Source organism: Somniosus microcephalus, chromosome 2, assembly GCF_052327205.1.
Source record: "Somniosus microcephalus isolate GS21.2 chromosome 2, FLI_Smic_1.0, whole genome shotgun sequence".
In the NCBI taxonomy this organism is placed as follows: Eukaryota; Metazoa; Chordata; class Chondrichthyes; order Squaliformes; family Somniosidae; genus Somniosus; species Somniosus microcephalus.
In genome coordinates this window covers 366,443,280-366,460,187 of record NC_140988.1, presented here as the reverse complement: position 1 = coordinate 366,460,187, position 16,908 = coordinate 366,443,280, and the positions used below count along the sequence as shown (strand labels likewise).

At 47.2% G+C, this 16,908-nt stretch overlaps 1 long non-coding RNA gene across 1 annotated transcript; it reads right to left on the bottom strand.

Annotated features, from left to right (window-relative positions):
- Window positions 1-2,383: 2,383 nt before the first annotated feature.
- Window positions 2,384-14,867, bottom strand: LOC147123746 (uncharacterized). The gene is made up of 2 exons (XR_015075003.1): window positions 14,601-14,867; window positions 2,384-8,099 (listed from the first exon to the last, which is right to left on the bottom strand). It is a non-coding gene; the product is annotated as an uncharacterized LOC147123746 (long non-coding RNA).
- Window positions 14,868-16,908: the final 2,041 nt, after the last annotated feature.

Below are 16,908 nucleotides of genomic sequence, written 5' to 3'. Positions count from 1 at the left end.
AATTCAACTTTTATTATCATTGCACAAGTGCATGAACAACAAAATGTGATCTTGCAAGCTCCCATGACTGGGAGAAACAAAGCCGCTGCGTTGGTGCGCGCCGCCATTCCATTTCCACCATTCCTCCTGTCCGACAATTTTCAGCCCAACGCCCGGGCCTGCTCACCAGCCGCTCCTTCTTCCGTGACTTTCTCACCAACCGCCCCTCCGCAGGGCTCTTCCCGTGACCTTTTTCACCTGGTCTTCCCTGATGGTCATCCCTCCAGGTACTAACCAGGCCTGGCTCTGCTTAGCTTCCAAGCCTTGCCAGTGACCCTGTCCCTAGTCCCAGGCATCTCATTCTACTCTCTAAACTGCCTCGGGGCACTAACCATGTGAACAGTGTGTTACAAACCCAGGTTATCTGGGGAGAATCCTGGTGCTAAACTGGGGAGGCAGTTCCCAAAATAGTCATTCTCAATGTCAATTGAAAATGAAAGTTCTTAAAACTTCCAGGGAGCGAAGGGTTAACACTGTGCTGATTGGTTGGGAGTTCTAACACGTGATTGAAAGAAAATCCAGTTGTTTCTCGGCAAGCCGTGTGGTAATGAGAATTTGGGAGTTAAGTACTTCCAAAATAAAGCCTATTATATCCCAAGTTAAATACTGTGCCATTAATGTGCAGCCATTCTGTTTGTTAAAGTGTTATTTAGACCCACTTGTGCCTCAGTAGTCGGTGATTATTCAACAGGCTTAACATTCTGCACGTGTGTGTCTTGGTGCAACCCACAATTATCAACGCGTGCTATTATTTTATTTTGTCTTGGTGCACAAATGGCGTGAGTCACACAACACGGGTCACCATCTCTGATTGGACGTATTCCTGGAGCTTTCATCACGTGACTTGCTGTATCCAACCGCCTTTTTCCCCCGTCTCCAATATTTTTATAAATGAATGAAAGTGGTCAAAGAAAATGGAAAAAAAAATCATTTTCTTTAATGCCTTGTTGACTTTTATCCCAGGTTTGCTCACAGCTGCAATTGGGAATGGGAGCATTGTGGTTATGTTACCAGACTAGCAATCCAGGGACAGACTTAGATTAAACAATCTGTGAGACATGAGTTCAAATCCCACTACATGGCAGCTGGGGAATTTAAATTCAGTCACGTAAATAAATCTGGAATAAAAAGCTACCATCAGTAATCATGACCACGAAACAATTGGATTGCGCTAAAATCCCACCTTGTTCACTAATGTCCTTCAGGGAAGGAAATCTGCTGTCCTTACTCGGTCTGACCTTTAACTGCCCTCTGAAATGGCCGAGCAAGTCGTTCAGTTGTACCAAACCGCTCCTGTGGGAGCACCTTCACCTCACGGACTGCAGCGGTTCAAGAAGGCGGCTCACCACCACCTTCGCAAGGGCAATTAGGGATGGGCAATAAATGCTGGCCTTGCCAGCGAAGCCCACATCCCATAAACAAATATCAAAAATTCCAGGAGATTAAATTCCAGGAGACTCCGGTACATCCTGCAGAGCTGGAAACCCAACACACGACTCTGCCTCAGTACATGCAAAGTGTTGTCTTGTTTCCCCCACTCAATTCTTCACCCCCAGCCCCTCCCCACTAGTATTTGTTTTTGTACCAATTCACAACTTTGTTGTTTAATTGTGTTTGGAGGAGTTCCTTGACGTGGCCTGGGACTTTGAAAGTGCCACTGGTGTTTTAGTGACTGAATAAGCCCAATCCAGGTTTTACTGACTGGGGGATTTGGCAATTTAGTTACTGGAACTTTGGATATCACATGACAGAATTCCACCAACTTATAATTCCATCCACTGTAACTTTCAGAAGGGGATTGGGTAAATGCTTGAAAAGGAAAAATTTGCTGGGCTACGGGGAAAGAGTGGGAGAGTGGGGTTAATTGGATAGTGCATTCAAAGAGCTGGCAGAGGCAAGATGGGCTGAATGGCCTCCTTCTGTGCTGTATGATCTTGACCAGTCCCTGAGAGGACATTACCAGTTACAGCGAGAGTTAGTGATTAGTTTAGATTGTCATGTGTTGGGAGTTGGAGAGCAATTGGCCAGAGGGTTTTCCTGAATTGGCCATGTTTCTTTGTCTGTTTCCAGAGATAGCATAACTGGTAGGTAGGATGGCAGCATGTGAGGTCATACTGTCTACTGGATGGGGTGAGCTTAATGGGCCTGATAGTCTTCATCTACTTTTGTATATCTTTTTGTATGTTTGTATGTGCAGACTGGGGAGTCAATCTAGGTCCCTCCTAGTGTGTGGCTCAAAGAATTCACCCAGTCAGTAATTGAGCCCAGGGACAATCAGAACTCATCTCTTCCCCTTTCTGTTCCCTTCAATGATCCGTGCACAAATCAGGAGACATACAGTAAGTTTGTTCATTTTCAATCCACGTTTATTTTCAGATGTTAAACTTTTCACATTTCAGTTATTGAAACATGACTTATAATATGCGAAATTTGATCTCCTGGGAGAGGCGAAAAACCAGACATAAAAACCCAGGCCAATTTGGGAAAAAAATCTGGGAAATTCCTCTCCGACCCCCTTAGGCGATCGAAACTAGTTCAGGAGATCATTATGGCCCAAATATTCTGAGACAATTACTTTCTCACTTCAACTCTGCTAACATCAATTGAACACAGTCCCCGGGAGCCTGGTCTTCAACAATCGCCAGTCTAGTTCTGTAGCAGCAGTCACAAACCCAATATTCAGCGATGACGAGAAACTGGTTGGCAGGTTGTCTAGAGTTCCCATTTCTGTCATTCCAGGTTGAATGAAAACTGTCCCCAATCATTTCTTTAAAGTGTTAACTGTGACATCGTTTAATTTGCTGGGAACATCCGTTCCTAAACATTGACAGGCCGAATTGGGGGTGGAATGTGGATCTAATTACCGGGATGCATCGGCACAATTTGCCTGAGGAAAATCTCTTAAGGCGTGACCTTTCCTGTTAAGACATTTTGTTAAGACGTCCTAACTTTGAAGGGCAAACCCACTTGTTTTTCCCCTCCCTCCCCGACTCCCGTGCAGTGTTAACTTTTAGCACACCCCAGAACCCAGTTTGTTGACACCCAAAGACAACCCAGAACGAGGAAAAGACATACCAACACTCCCCACTAGACCCAAGAGACAACCAGGTGGGTGGCAAATGCCGCGTCACTTGAAGAATGAAGAGGAGCTTACAAGGGAGCAGCTGACACGGGAACAGCTGACAAGGGAGCTGTGATCTTCATTCAGGCATTCTGCACACACAGCTGGTGACTAACCAAGTAGTACTGAGGACGAGGAGGGTGGAGGTACTTGTATGGGAACAGAGGCTTAAATGACCAGGACAGACGCAATAAAGTGAGCATTACCCATGTGTGCCGCACTGCTGGTATACCCTAATTTGACGGGCATTCCATCTCAACTGCCAGGCCATCAATCAGAAGCTGGCAGGACCCAAATCCAGATCCTTACGGTTCAGCTTACTGTTTGGATCTGGCGCTGGCACCCGTGAATAACACCCACTTTGATCTATTTGTCCTGGGAGCCGGAGAATCTGTTCACTTGCAGGTACGGTCCACCCTTCTCACCCTGAGTACCAGTTGGACAGTGCCCAGCAGTGTGTGGAGGATGTCAGAATGAAAAATTCCCTAAAAAAGGTAGGGTCCTCTATACTCTAAAAATGACTTGGATTTCTCCCGTGGGCTCCTGAAATCAAAGTGTGTATTCAACACCCGGGTATCCCTGAAGCACGGTTTGTGAGGTAACTAAAGGGTTAACCAGAACCACCAGCTGCTGCAATTTCCTGGAGCATCCTGGAGATCAGGCAACCCTGAGCAACAGAATCCAGAAACAAAAGCACGAAAGGCTATCGGGCCTCCGCCCCGACAGCCTGAGGTCCTCCAGCAGATTGGTGATTATCCGGTGATGCGAGCAAGTCGATCGACCTGGTAAACCCCCCAAGTCCTGAAGGTGTTCTGGACTACCTCAGTGTGGATCATCCACTAGTTAGGGTGGACTACAGAGCAGCTGAGTGTGCCGACTGTTGTGTTGTCCGCCCCGGGCCAAATGTGGCACCAAGAGTGTCACCCCGTCATTCAAGCACCAATGGGAAGCAACGCGTCATCTTGACAGAGGGACCCAGGAAGGAGGGTCCCACCCTGTTTGTTGACTTACCGGACCCTTGTCATATTGTCTGTCTGCAGACACACTAACTTACCCTGCACCGAGTCTGAAAGTGGAAATGTCCTATTATACCGTTCACACCCCGAGCCTGTTGAAATGCCAAGTGAAATCACTGGCCGAGAAGACCATTCATCCTGTGGATACATTACTGGCAGAGTGATGGTCATCCAGAAGGCTCAACTGGAGAAATATCCCCAACAGTTGAGCCATCTGGATGACGATCACTCGCTCTCAGTTTGGATGGCAGAAGACCTGCCAGTATGCCCACTAGTAGGTGGTTCCTCTGATGGTCAAACCAAACATCCAGAGTGATCCACTTCCACAGGGAAGTACTGGAAATAGCCCACCCACACAACTCTGAGGTGGGCTATCCAGGCACGATCACTGCTGGGGGAGGTGGAGCTGGACAGGGTCTCGAAGGTTACTTGTTGCGAACTACCTGCATTCCAGGTCCTAATCTGGAATGATGGGCTAGCAAGATATAAAGGACATCGTGCTCCGGATAAAGCCTTGAATAGGCTGGTGGAGGTGAATGGATTGGTGGTGGCGAGTGGATGGTGGTGGTGAATGGATTGGTGATGGTGAGTGCGTTGGTGATGGTTAGTGGCTAGGTGGTGAGTGTACTGGTGTTGGCGAGTGGAAGGGGCCTATAGATGGGGTGGGCTAAGCTTCAAAGTGAACAGTGCCCCCTCACCCTTGTGTGTCATCTCGGGAATGCCTGAAGGTTCTGCTACAGCAGATCCTCCACTTGCTCGCCAAAGAAGCCCTCGGCACCAATGGGCATCTGCAGAACCTGAAGGATCCCCAAGGTGTGAGGACAAACTCAGTGGCGATGCAAGATCCACTGGACGATAGATCCTGCTCCTACATTGAGAGCACCCACACAGTCTGCTGCTGCAGCAGATGCTCTCTGAAGGTGGTCCTCTCTGGCAGGGATTGCTCCCTCAACTCACCTGCTGGTCAGTGAAGCCAGCCCCGGTGGATTTGGTGGCAGGGAATTCAGGATATGCGCCAAACCCTGCAGGAAGGTCTGCCAGGCCCACATGTCCCACCATTTGGATTCTGGGGGGTGGAACAGGACTAGTTTCCTGGGCAGTTCCCTTCCTTCTGAGGCTTTCACGACTGAAGTTCGCCAGCTGTACCAGCGAACCTTAAGTTGTGAGGCAGGGTGGCGGGGCTGTCTACCTTGGCCATAACTGGAGCGCGCCTATCAAATCCGCCCAAACCGCCTTGGAAATTGGGTGGGGAAATCCAACAAAGGTCGATGCCTGAGGCCTTTGCAAGACCCCAGGTAAAGACTCAACCCCCACAAGTGATGGGACTTCCGGAACTCACAGTTTCAGACTCGAAGTCACCCTTGTTTTGAATACATGGAAAAGCCTCAACGCACGGAGGCCGTGGTCGACTCGGGCTCCCAGTTTGGTTTCTGGAGTGCACACACCCTCCCTGGGAGTGCCTCTTGAGTGTAGTAGGGAGCGGCTGAAGGTGGGTCCACAGTGGTGGGTGGGAGCCACAGATCTATAAATAGAGATCTGCGGCTGCACTCACCAAAGTGGACATCACCCGCAGCATAGGTGACCCTGTGTAGGGTCGAGTCCACCGAGGGTGGTGCCCCCAAATGAGCTGGCGCCAACTGGAGACCAATGTCCCGGGGCTGCGTTGGTGTCACCAGAGGGGACGGATGCCTCTAGTGAAGGACACACCAACAGTAGCTGGTGGCGCTAGGGGGAACCAGCCTGATTCTGGCCCCAGTAGGAACGGACACCTCCGAACCAGCTGGTGTCAGAGGAGGACTCTTCCTCTATCCTGGGAGGCCTCGGTACAAGTGGTACCGGGGTTTCACCTGATGTTGTTGACTGGGATGGATTGGCTTTAACCAGCTCGTCCCATTCTACATCATCGAGGCAACAACCGGAGCGTCCACCCTTGAGACTTTCCTGTTCAGTCCCAACAGTTGGACCACCGGTCGACATCGGTCGGAGATGACTGTATGGACTGGGCCCTATCCAGTGCCAGTGCAGTTAACCCCGAGCAATGCCGAACTGAGCCTGGAGTTGGAGCAGGGTTGGTGCTTGATGCCGATGCGGGGACCTGAGTACTGTACGTGAAGGTCCAGCCCAGGGGAGAACTAGGGAGGAGGGAGAGGGGCGTGGGAAATCTTTTAAAATGGGAAAGAAACGTGCCAGAAGGGAAAGAGTTGGTTTAACACCATCTCCAATCATTGACTGCACATTTAAATGGATCTGTTATTGGCCATCAAATAAAGAAATTAAAAGATGTACAGTTGATACTAAAGAAATGGATGGGGCACAGAGGGATGGGCGTGAGGGGTATTTCAGTGTTGCTGTTTCCTCCTTTGTGGTATCTCTGCTGGCATTGATGTGATTTTGGTCAGGACGTGTGATCCAGTTGTCTTTGTGGTTTTGTTACTGACAACTTTAGTCTGTTGGTAGTTTGATGAAACCGTCCATTTCCTCTCACTCATCCTGACACCAACCGTGTACCTGTGGCAGAAGAAGAAATCACAAAAATCACTTGATTGCAACAAGGACAATGATGGCATTTTATCGCTCCCCTTGTATAATAAAATATATAACCTGTAAAAGGATTTATCAAATTCCCTTTAAAAAGTCAACACCTGGGTCAGCGTCGAGCTGTGAGGGCAGGTACCAAGCTCGGTCAAGGCAGCTCCAGTGGCATTACTGCCCAGGAGTACATTCTTCGAGTCTTAACCCTGAGCTCTCAGTACTGGTGAACACTTTGAGAAACTGATTATTCAGTCGTTCACTCTCCCTGTCAGCCTCTCTTATTTAGACCTGTTCATTCAACACCAATCAACGGTTTCAAGAGGGACACTCTTGACCTTCTTAAATGGTCGGGCTGAGCTGTACCACAGGCTATCCCCGTGTCCAGGACAAGTTGATCAGAACAACCAGCATGTACTGACCTGCTTTCAGTTTCCAGGATTTGAGCCTTTATATCTGCACGGATTTTGCTGTAACTCACTCGGACTTTCACGGGGAATGATACAAGCAGGAACTAAAGCTCCAAACACAGTTAGTCACAGTCAGTAAATAGTTGTCTACATTTGCAGAGCAGGGAGTGAGCATTAAACTCCAGGACTGGGAGGAGCCGGTCAGTCAGGAGCTGTGATGGGGCTCAGTAACCAGGCTCCGGGACCCAGACTACCTATGAGCAACACTGTGGAAAAACTACCAATAACAAACTGAACTATTCCACCCGACTGTGCATCAACATTACTGTATCTGATAAACTTCATATTGCTCATTATGGCTTTCACTAATAATGCAAGATAAACAGGTTAAGACATAGAAACATAGAAGATAGGAGCAGGAGTAGGCCATTCAGCCCCTTGAGCCTGGTCCGCCATTTAATGAGATCATGGTTGATCATCCAAATCCAGTACATTGTCCCTGCTTTCTCCCCATATCCCATGATTCCTTTAGCCTTAAGAAATATATCTAACTCCTTCTTGAATATATTTAATGAATTGGCCTCAACTGCCTTTTGTGGTAGAGAATTCCACAGGTTCACCACTCTCCGGGTGAAGAAATTCCTCCTCATCTCTGTCCTAAATGGCTTACCCCTTATCCTTAGACTGTGACCCCTGGTTCTGGACTCCCCCGCCATCGGGAACATTCTTCCTGCATCTAGTCTGTCTAGTCCTGTTAGAATATTATAAGTTTCAATGAGATCCCCTCTCATTCTTCTAAACACCAGCGAATATAAGCCCAATTGACCCAATCTCTCCTCATACGTCATTCCTGCCATCCCAGAAAGACAAACCTGTCAAAGTTCACAAACTTCTGTCCACGCTGCTGGTTGATGATGTTTCAATTGTTCGTGTTGTCTTCACAGAGCAAAGCTGTTCAGATGTTCGAGCCGACCGCATTCAGTCCTAGACAGAAAAGCCAGTTAATCAGAGGCAGCTGCCTCACATTTATATAGTTTACAAAGCTATTGTGATGTCTCATCTCAGTGTGATGCGCAGTGTGAGGGTGAGGCTTACTCTGCGATGTCACGGTTTGACCCGTCCAATTAAAGGGGCCTCACCTTGCTACCATATTTGGTAAAAACCTTTGGGCTTAAGTTACACTGACTTGTTTCGCTAGAAAGCAATAACAGGTTTCCATGTGGGTACGACCCAGAACACAGGGTGTGTGGGCGATGGGCAGTGATGGCATTGTTTGCCTTCTACCAATTATGTTATGTAATTGCATACATTTAAAGCAACAGGAGTAGGCCATTCAGCCCCTCCAGCATTCAATTAGACCATGGCTGCTCTGCACCTCAAATCCATTTACCTGTCTTTGATCGATATCCCTTGATCAACTTAGGAACAGGAGGAGGCCATTCAGCCCCTCCAGCATTCAATTAGACCATGGCTGCTCTGTACCTCAAATCCATTTACCTGTCTTTGATCGATATCCCTTGATCAACTTAGGAACAGGAGGAGGCCATTCAGCCCCTCAAGTCTGTTCTGCCATTCAATTCAAGCATGGCTGACCTGTATGTTAACTCCATTTACCCACATTGGTTCCACATCCCTTAAAACTCTTGCCTAACAAAAATCTACCAATCTCATTTTTGAAGTTTTCAATTGACCCCCAGCCTCAATAGATATGGGGGGAGAGTTCCACAATTCCGCTAGCCTTTGGGAGAAGAAGTGCTTCCTGACATCACATCCCTGACCAGGCTGTTATATCCGTGTATCTTAATGTTGTGTCCTTCAATAATGAGACAACAGACTGCAGGGAACGATTCAACAGGTGTTTACTGAATGAGGGTTACTCTAGAACTAACTGTACAGATCACTACTCAGGGTTTATATACAGGTGTGGTCACTGCCGGTACTACAGTATACAGGAGCTGTAAAAAGTAGTTCTCTCCCTTAAGGTATATATACACTACATACATTACACAGGCTAACTATAATTTTAAGCTCATGCCCCTTTGTTCTGGATTTCCCCGCCACAGGAAATAGTTTTTATCGATCTACCCTACCAACTCTTTGAACATCTTAAACACCTCAATTATATCACCGTTTAATATTCTGTACTTGAGGGAATACAAGCCCAGTCTCTGCAACCTGTTCTCATAATTTAACCCTCTGGAAGTCCACACATACAAGATCCAGAGACACTCCCTTGTCCATGTTACTGACCTCCTCCAAAAGGTTATTAGATCAGTCAGACAAGACCGGCCCTTCACAAATCAATGCTGACTCTCATTGACTACCTATGAGCAATGGCATGGGAGGTCTACCAATGATAAGTGGTTACATAGAAACATAGAAGATAGGAGCAGGAGTAGGCCATTCGGCCCCTTGAGCCTGCTCCGCCATTCCATGAGATCATGGCTGAGCATCCAAACTCAGTACTATGTCCCTGCTTTCTCCCCATAGCCCTTGATCCCTTTAGCCTTAAGAAATATATCTAACACCTTCTTGAATATACTTAATGAATTGGCCTCAACTGCCTTCTGTGGTAGATAATTCCACAGGTTCACCACTCTCTGGGTGAAGAAATTCATAGAAACATAGAAGATAGGAGGAGTTGTAGGCCATTTGGCCCTTCGAGCCTGCTCCGCCATTCAATGAGATCATGGCTGATCATCCAAATTCAGTACCCTGTCCCTGCCTTCTCCCCATATCCCTTGATCCCTTTAGCCTTAAGAAATATATCCAACACTTTTTTGAATATATTTCATGAACTGGCCTCCACCGCCCTCTGTGTCAGAGAATTCCACAGGTTCACCACTCTCTGGGTGAAGAAATTCCTCCTCATTTCAGTCCTAAATGTCTTACCCCTTATTCTTAGACTATGACCCCTGGTTCTGGAATCCCCGGCCATCATAAACATCCTTCCTGCATCTAGTCTGTCCAGGCCTGACAGAATTTTATAAGTTTCGATGAGATCCCCTCTCAATCTTCTAAACTCCAGTGAGTATAAGCCCAATCGACACAATCTCTCCTCATACGTCATTCCTGCCATCCCAGGTATCAGCCTGGTGAATCTTCGCTGCACTCCTTCCATGGCAAGAACGTCCTTCCTCAGGTAAGGCGACCAAAACTGCACACAGTACTCAAGGTGCGGTCTCACCAAGGCCCTGTACAACTGTAGCAAGACATCCTTGTTCCTGTACTCGAACCCTCTTGCTACGAAGGCCAACATACCATTTGCCTTCTTAACCGCCTGCTGCACCTGCATACTTACCTTCAGCGACTGGTGCACAAGAACACCCAGGTCTCTTTGCACTTCCCCTTCTCCCAATCTATTGCCATTCAAATAATAATCTGCCTTCCTGTTTTTGCCACCAAAGTGGATAACCTCACATTTATCCACATTATAGTGCATTTGCCATGTTTCTGCCCAATCACCCAATCTGTCCAAATCGTACTGGAGTTTCACGACATCCTCCTCACAGCTTACCCTCCCACCCAGCTTTGTGTCATCTGCAAATTTGGAGATATTACATCCAATTCCCTCGTCCAGATCATTAATATATATTGTGAACAGCTGGGGTCCTAGGACCGATCCTTGCCGTACCCCACTAGTTACTACCTGCCACTCGGAAAACGACCCGTTTATTCCAACTCTTTGCTTTCTGTACGCCAACCAGTTCTCTATCCAAGTCAATACCTTGCCTCCAATCCCATGTGCCTTAATTTTGCATGTTAATATCATATGTGGGACCTTATCGAAAGCCATCTGAAAGTCCAAATACACCACATTCACTGGTTCTCCCTTATCTATTTTACCAGTTACATCCTCAAAAAATTCCAGTAGATTAGTCAAGCATGATTTACCTTTTGTAAATCCATGTTGACTTTGTCCGATCCTGTCACTGCTTACCAAGTGCTCTGCTATTACATCTTTTATAATAGATTCTAGCATTTTCCCCACTACCGATGTCAGGCTTACCGGTCTATAATTCCCTGCTTTTTCTCTACCACCTTTTTTGAATAGTGGGGTAACATTAGCTACCCTCCAATCCATGGGTACTGTTCCAGAGTCTATCGAGTTCTGGAAGATGACCAGCAATGCATCTACTATTTCCAGGGCCACTTCCTTAAGTACCCTGGGATGTAGATTATCAGACCCTGGGGATTTATCGGCCTTTAGTCCCATCAATTTTCCTAACACCATTTCCCGACAAATACTGATTTCTTTCAGTTCCACCCTTTCATCAGGCCCTATGTTCCCCGGCATCTCTGGGACGTTATTTGTGTCCTCCTTTGTGAAGACAGAAGCAAAGTATAAATTTAGTTGGTCTGCCATTTCTTTGTTTCCCATTATAAATTCCCCTGATTCTGACTGTAAGGGACCTACGCTTGACTTCACCAATCTTTTTCTCTTCACATATCTATAAAAGCTTTTACAGTCAGTTTTTATGTTCCGTGCAAGCTTACTCTCATATTCTATTTTCCCTTTCTTAATTAATCCCTTTTTCCTCCTTTGTTGAATCCTAAACTGCTCCCAATCCTCAGGATTATTGCTTTTTCTGGCCAATTTATATGTCGTCTCCTTGGATCTTATGCTATCCCTAATTTCCCTTGTTAGCCACGGTTGAGTCACCTTTTTTGTTTTATTTTTATGCCAAACTGGGATGAACAAATTCTGTAGCTCATCCATTCGGTCTTTGAATGTTTGCCATTGCCTATCCACCGTCAACCCTTTGAGTGCCATTCCCCAATCAATCCTACACAACTCGCTCCTCAGACCATCGTAGTTTCCTTTATTTAAATTGAGGACCCCAGTCTCTGAGTCAACTACTTCATTCTCCATCTTAATGAAGAATTTGATCATATTATGATCACTCAGACCCAAGGGGCCTCGTACAAGATTGCTAATTAATCCTTTGTCGTTACATAATGCCCAGTCTAAGATGGCCTGATCTCTGGTTGGTCCAGGAATTCCTCCTCCACAGTATTGTTACTGATTTGGTTGGCCCAATCTATATGTAGATTAAAGACTGCTGTGCCGTTATTGCACGCTTCTTTAATTTCCCTTTTAATGCCATCCCCAACCTCCGCCTTACTGTTGGGAGGTCTATATACCACTCCCACTAATGTTTTTTTCCCCTTAGTATTTCTCAATTCTACCCATACAGATTCCACATCATCAGAGCTAATATCCTTCATTACAATTGTATTAATCCCTTCTTTAACCAGTAATGCTAGCCCACCTCCCTTTCCTTTTTGCCTATCTTCCCTGAATATCGAATACCCCTGGATTTTGAGGTCCCAGTCTTGGCCATCCTTGAGCCACGTTTCCGTAATCCCAACCAAATCATATTCGTTTACCTCTATTTGCGCAACCAATTCGTCCACCTTATTACAAATGCTCCTCGCATTAAGACACAAAGCCTTCAGGCTTGTTTTTTTAACGCTCTTAGACCTATTAGAGTTATTACTTACTGTGGCCGCGTTTGATTTAAACCGTTGATTTCTCTGACTGCCACTTTTGTTTTTTTCCTTCCTATCTTTTGCTTTTATCCCTGTTTCCCTTTCCTCTGTCTCCCTGCTCAGGTTCCCAACCCCCTGCCATTTCAGTTTAAACATCCCCGAATAGTGCTAGAAAACCTCCCCGCAAGGATATTTGTCCCACTCTGGTTCAGGTGCAACCCGTCCGACTTGTACAAGTCCCACCTTTCCCAGAAGCAGGCCCAGTGATCCAGGAAACTAAAGCCCTCCCTCCTGCACCAACTCTTTAGCCACGCATTCATCTGCTCTATCCTCCTATTCCTATACTCACTAGCACGTGGCACCGGGAGTAATCCAGAGATTACAACCTTTGAGGTCCTGCTCTTTAATCTGCTACCTAGCTCCCTAAATTCTTGCTGCAGGACCTCATCCCTCTTCCTACCCATGTCATTGGTCCCAATGTGAACCACGACCTCTGACTGTTCACCCACCTCCTTCAGAATGCCCTGCAGCCGTTCAGTGACATCCTTGACCCTGGCACCAGGGAGGCAACAAACCATCCTGGAGTCACGTCTACGGCCACAGAAACGCCTATCTGTACCCCTTACGATAGAATCCCCTACCACTATTACTCTCCCACTCTTTTTCCTCCCTTTCTGAGCAGCAGAAGCACCCCTGGTGCCAGGAAGTTGGCTGCTGCTGCCTTCCTCTGGTAAGTCATCCCCCTCAACAGTATCCAAATCGGTATACCTGTTTGAGAGGGGGATGGCCACAGGGGTTCCCTGCACTCCCTGCCTGCCTCTACTGCTCTGCCTGATGGTCACCCATTTCCCTTCTGCCTGTGCAGCCCTTACCTGCGGTGTGACCAACTCACTGAACGTGTTATCCACGACCCTCTCAGCATCATGAATGCTCCAAATCCCATCCATCCGCAGCTCCAGCGCCGCAATGTGGTCTGCTAGAAGCTGCAGCTGGATGCATTTCTGGCACACGTGGTCATCAGGGACACCGGCAGTGTCACTGAATTCCCACATAGAGCAAGAGGAGCATAACACGGGGCTGGGCTCTCCTGGCATGACTTACCCTTTAATTAATTTAAATTAATTCACTATCACCAATTAAAGATAACTCTACGGCGCTTGTATGGTTTACCAACAGTCCCTGCTACACCAGAAAAGACCTTAGTAACTATAAACTACAGAGTTAAAGTTTAAAAAAGAGAAATACTCACCAACCAATCACTTACCTGCTCCCTGGTGACATCACACTCTGATTACTTTTTACCTCTCTCCCCGCTGCTGAGTTAGTAAGCCTCGCCTCACCGCTCCTTTATACTGCCGCCTCGGTGCTCTCCTGGTCCGATCTGGTCGGGCCTCGCCTCACCGCTCCTTTATACTGCCGCCTCGGTGCTCTCCTGGTCCGATCTGGTCGAGCCTCGCCTCACCACTCCTTTATACTGCCGCCTCGGTGCTCTCCTGGTCCGATCTGGTCGGGCCTCGCCTCACCGCTTCTTTATACTGCCGCCTCGGTGCGCTCCTGGTCCGATCTGGTCGGGCCTCGCCTCACCGCTCCTTTATACTGCCGCCTCGGTACTCTCCTGGTCCGATCTGGTCGGGCCTCGCCTCACCGCTCCTTTATACTGCCGCCTCGGTGCTCTCCTCGTCCGATCTGGTCGGGCCTCGCCTCACCGCTTCTTTATACTGCCGCCTCGGTGCTCTCCTGGTCCGATCTGGTCGGGCCTCGCCTCACCGCTCCTTTATACTGCCGCCTCGGTGCTCTCCTGGTCCGATCTGGTCGGGCCTCGCCTCACCGCTCCTATATACTGTCACCGCTCCTATATCCTCTACCCTATCTATGCCCCTCATAATTTTGTACACCTCAATCAGGTCCACCCTCAGCCTTCTCGAAAAGCAAAACAAAATGGCTAAAAATGATACCACACACCATCCCCTTTTCTAACTTATTCTTCCTCACCTTCTTTATGCTCACATGCAACATTCCATAGAAAACTGTAGTCAAACACCTTACAGCAGGTTTTTTGGTGCTGCTGTTTTTGAGCCAGTTGTTCAAGGACATCCATAGTGAATGCCTCCGATTCCTCCCCTTCAGTGTGAAATTATTCACACTCACCCGAACGTCATAGTCGAGATCAATCTAGTAACTTCAGGGAACACAGCAAAACACCATTCAGCAAGCTTCGCCATGTTATTTACAATGGTAGATCTACTTTTTCAACCTCATTTTCCCCACTTTAAGTATCTATCCCCTTTTAAATACCTGAATTAAATCTGCATCAATGGCCTTCTGTGGTCGTGCTTTTCACAATCCAACTACATTTTGCGTTAAGAATTTTCTCCTGGATTAAATTTTCAACAGCTGAGTTCTCATTTTAAATAGATGTCCCTTTATTACAGATCTCCCTATTAGCAAAATGAGTATTGGAACTCATCTATCTTGTCAATTCCCTTTTTAATTGTTACACAGGATGTGGTCAATGCTAACAAGACCATCTTTAATGCCCATCCCTAGTTGCCTTGAAAAGATGGTGGTGGACCTTCTATTTAAACACCTCGATCAGATCACTCCTCATGTTTTGGGAGGTTTGCTCAGTCTCTGATCAGACCTAAAGTAATAATTGGAATAGGAAAGGCAAATCCACAGCAGTACTTTCAGTTAAATTGTAACTACAAGACTAGGATAAACCTGGTAAAAGAGAAGTTCAGAACTATGGTCACAGCAGGAATTATCCTGGAATTATCCTGAAATCCAGGAATTTTTGGGGAGCCGTCAGGCGGGGTTTCAGGCGTGTGGGGGGGGGGAATCCCGAATTTGGGGGTCCCGACACTATCCCGCCCAAAATCCCGCCCCACGTAAGTTTCAGGGGTGGCGGGTACCTGCCCCGCACTGGGACCCGCCGAAACCAGGCGGGAAGGGATTAGTGCCAATTAACTGCCTGTTAACAGGTAGTTAACAGGCAGTTTTTAGCCTAATCCCTATTTTGAGGGGTTTCGTGTGGGATTCCCGATGGCTCCAAACCACGCCAGGTAGAGCAGGCGGGCCGTCGGGTTGAAGGAGTTGCAGGGGTCGCGATGTCGGCGCTCAGGTGAGTGATGGGTGCATGAGTGCAAAGGTAAGTGTGTTTGGTGTGTCTAAAGTGTGTAAAGCACTTTTACTTACCTGTACTTACCTTAGCAGCCTTTCTTCCTGTAGCCGTCGGGAGCGCATCGCTCAGCCAGAACTGAAAGCTGAATGGCTGCGATCTGTCAAAAGTGACAGCCTTCAGCTTTGAGTGCCGGTGCGAGTTCTAACTGAGTCTGTGCAGAATGACTCAGCTTAGAACTTTGAGTGTCAGTGTTTCACAGCTTCAAACAGCTGTGAAACACTGATATTTCATCTGTCAAGAACTCTTCACAGATGAAATTTCAGTCTGTGACATCAACTGTTGCCGGGTGGCCCTTAATTGGCCTGCTGAGCCCGCTGGGCGGGCTCAACAAGTTCAATCAAGGGAAAATCACGCGGATTGGCTGGACGTCGAAGTAGGCGGGACAAAAACCCGAAAGGGGAAGTCCCGCCTTCTTCTCGACAGGTTCGGCAAAATCTACCCCATTCAATTTACTTGGTGGGTTTTTCACAAGATGTTTAGGCGTCCACTCCTCATCCGAGTCACTAGAAACATACACACGGGGTTGGCGCCCACTACTATGTCTTGACATGAACGCTGGTTTTGATATATTCAATCCTGTGAAAATTAAAATATTCCACTCATCTACAGCTGATAACAGCCTGTATTTAAATTGACTTAACTTACTGACGAAAGGCATCTGTTGAATCAAACCATTTTAGAATAATATCAGGTAAGAGCCGCACAGAGGCTTTCCTTTCATCAATGGCATCTGGATTTAAATCCAGCACAGATTGATCAGACGAAAAGGTGCTGTTATGTTATGCTGGGGAGCTGGGAGCACAGCACTCAGACCCATGCCCTCTAAGAGTCTTGTTCTCCCAGTATTTGTTTATGCCACTGCTCCCTATTGGACCCATTGGAGAGTCCAAAGGAAGGAAATTTACATTTGTGACAGCTGATGGTCACTCTCAGTTCCGAGGGAAAGGAAGGTCCTTGATGGCATCTGAGATGTAGAGCTTTCCTCCCTTATTCCAATATTTACTGTTTTTATTCTTCATTTAGTTTTAATGACAATCATTCAGTAGTTTTGCACAAAGGGTGGGGTATTGTCACAATAGGAGGTGTTCTGATAGGTGAGATCAGGATCAGCCATGCTGT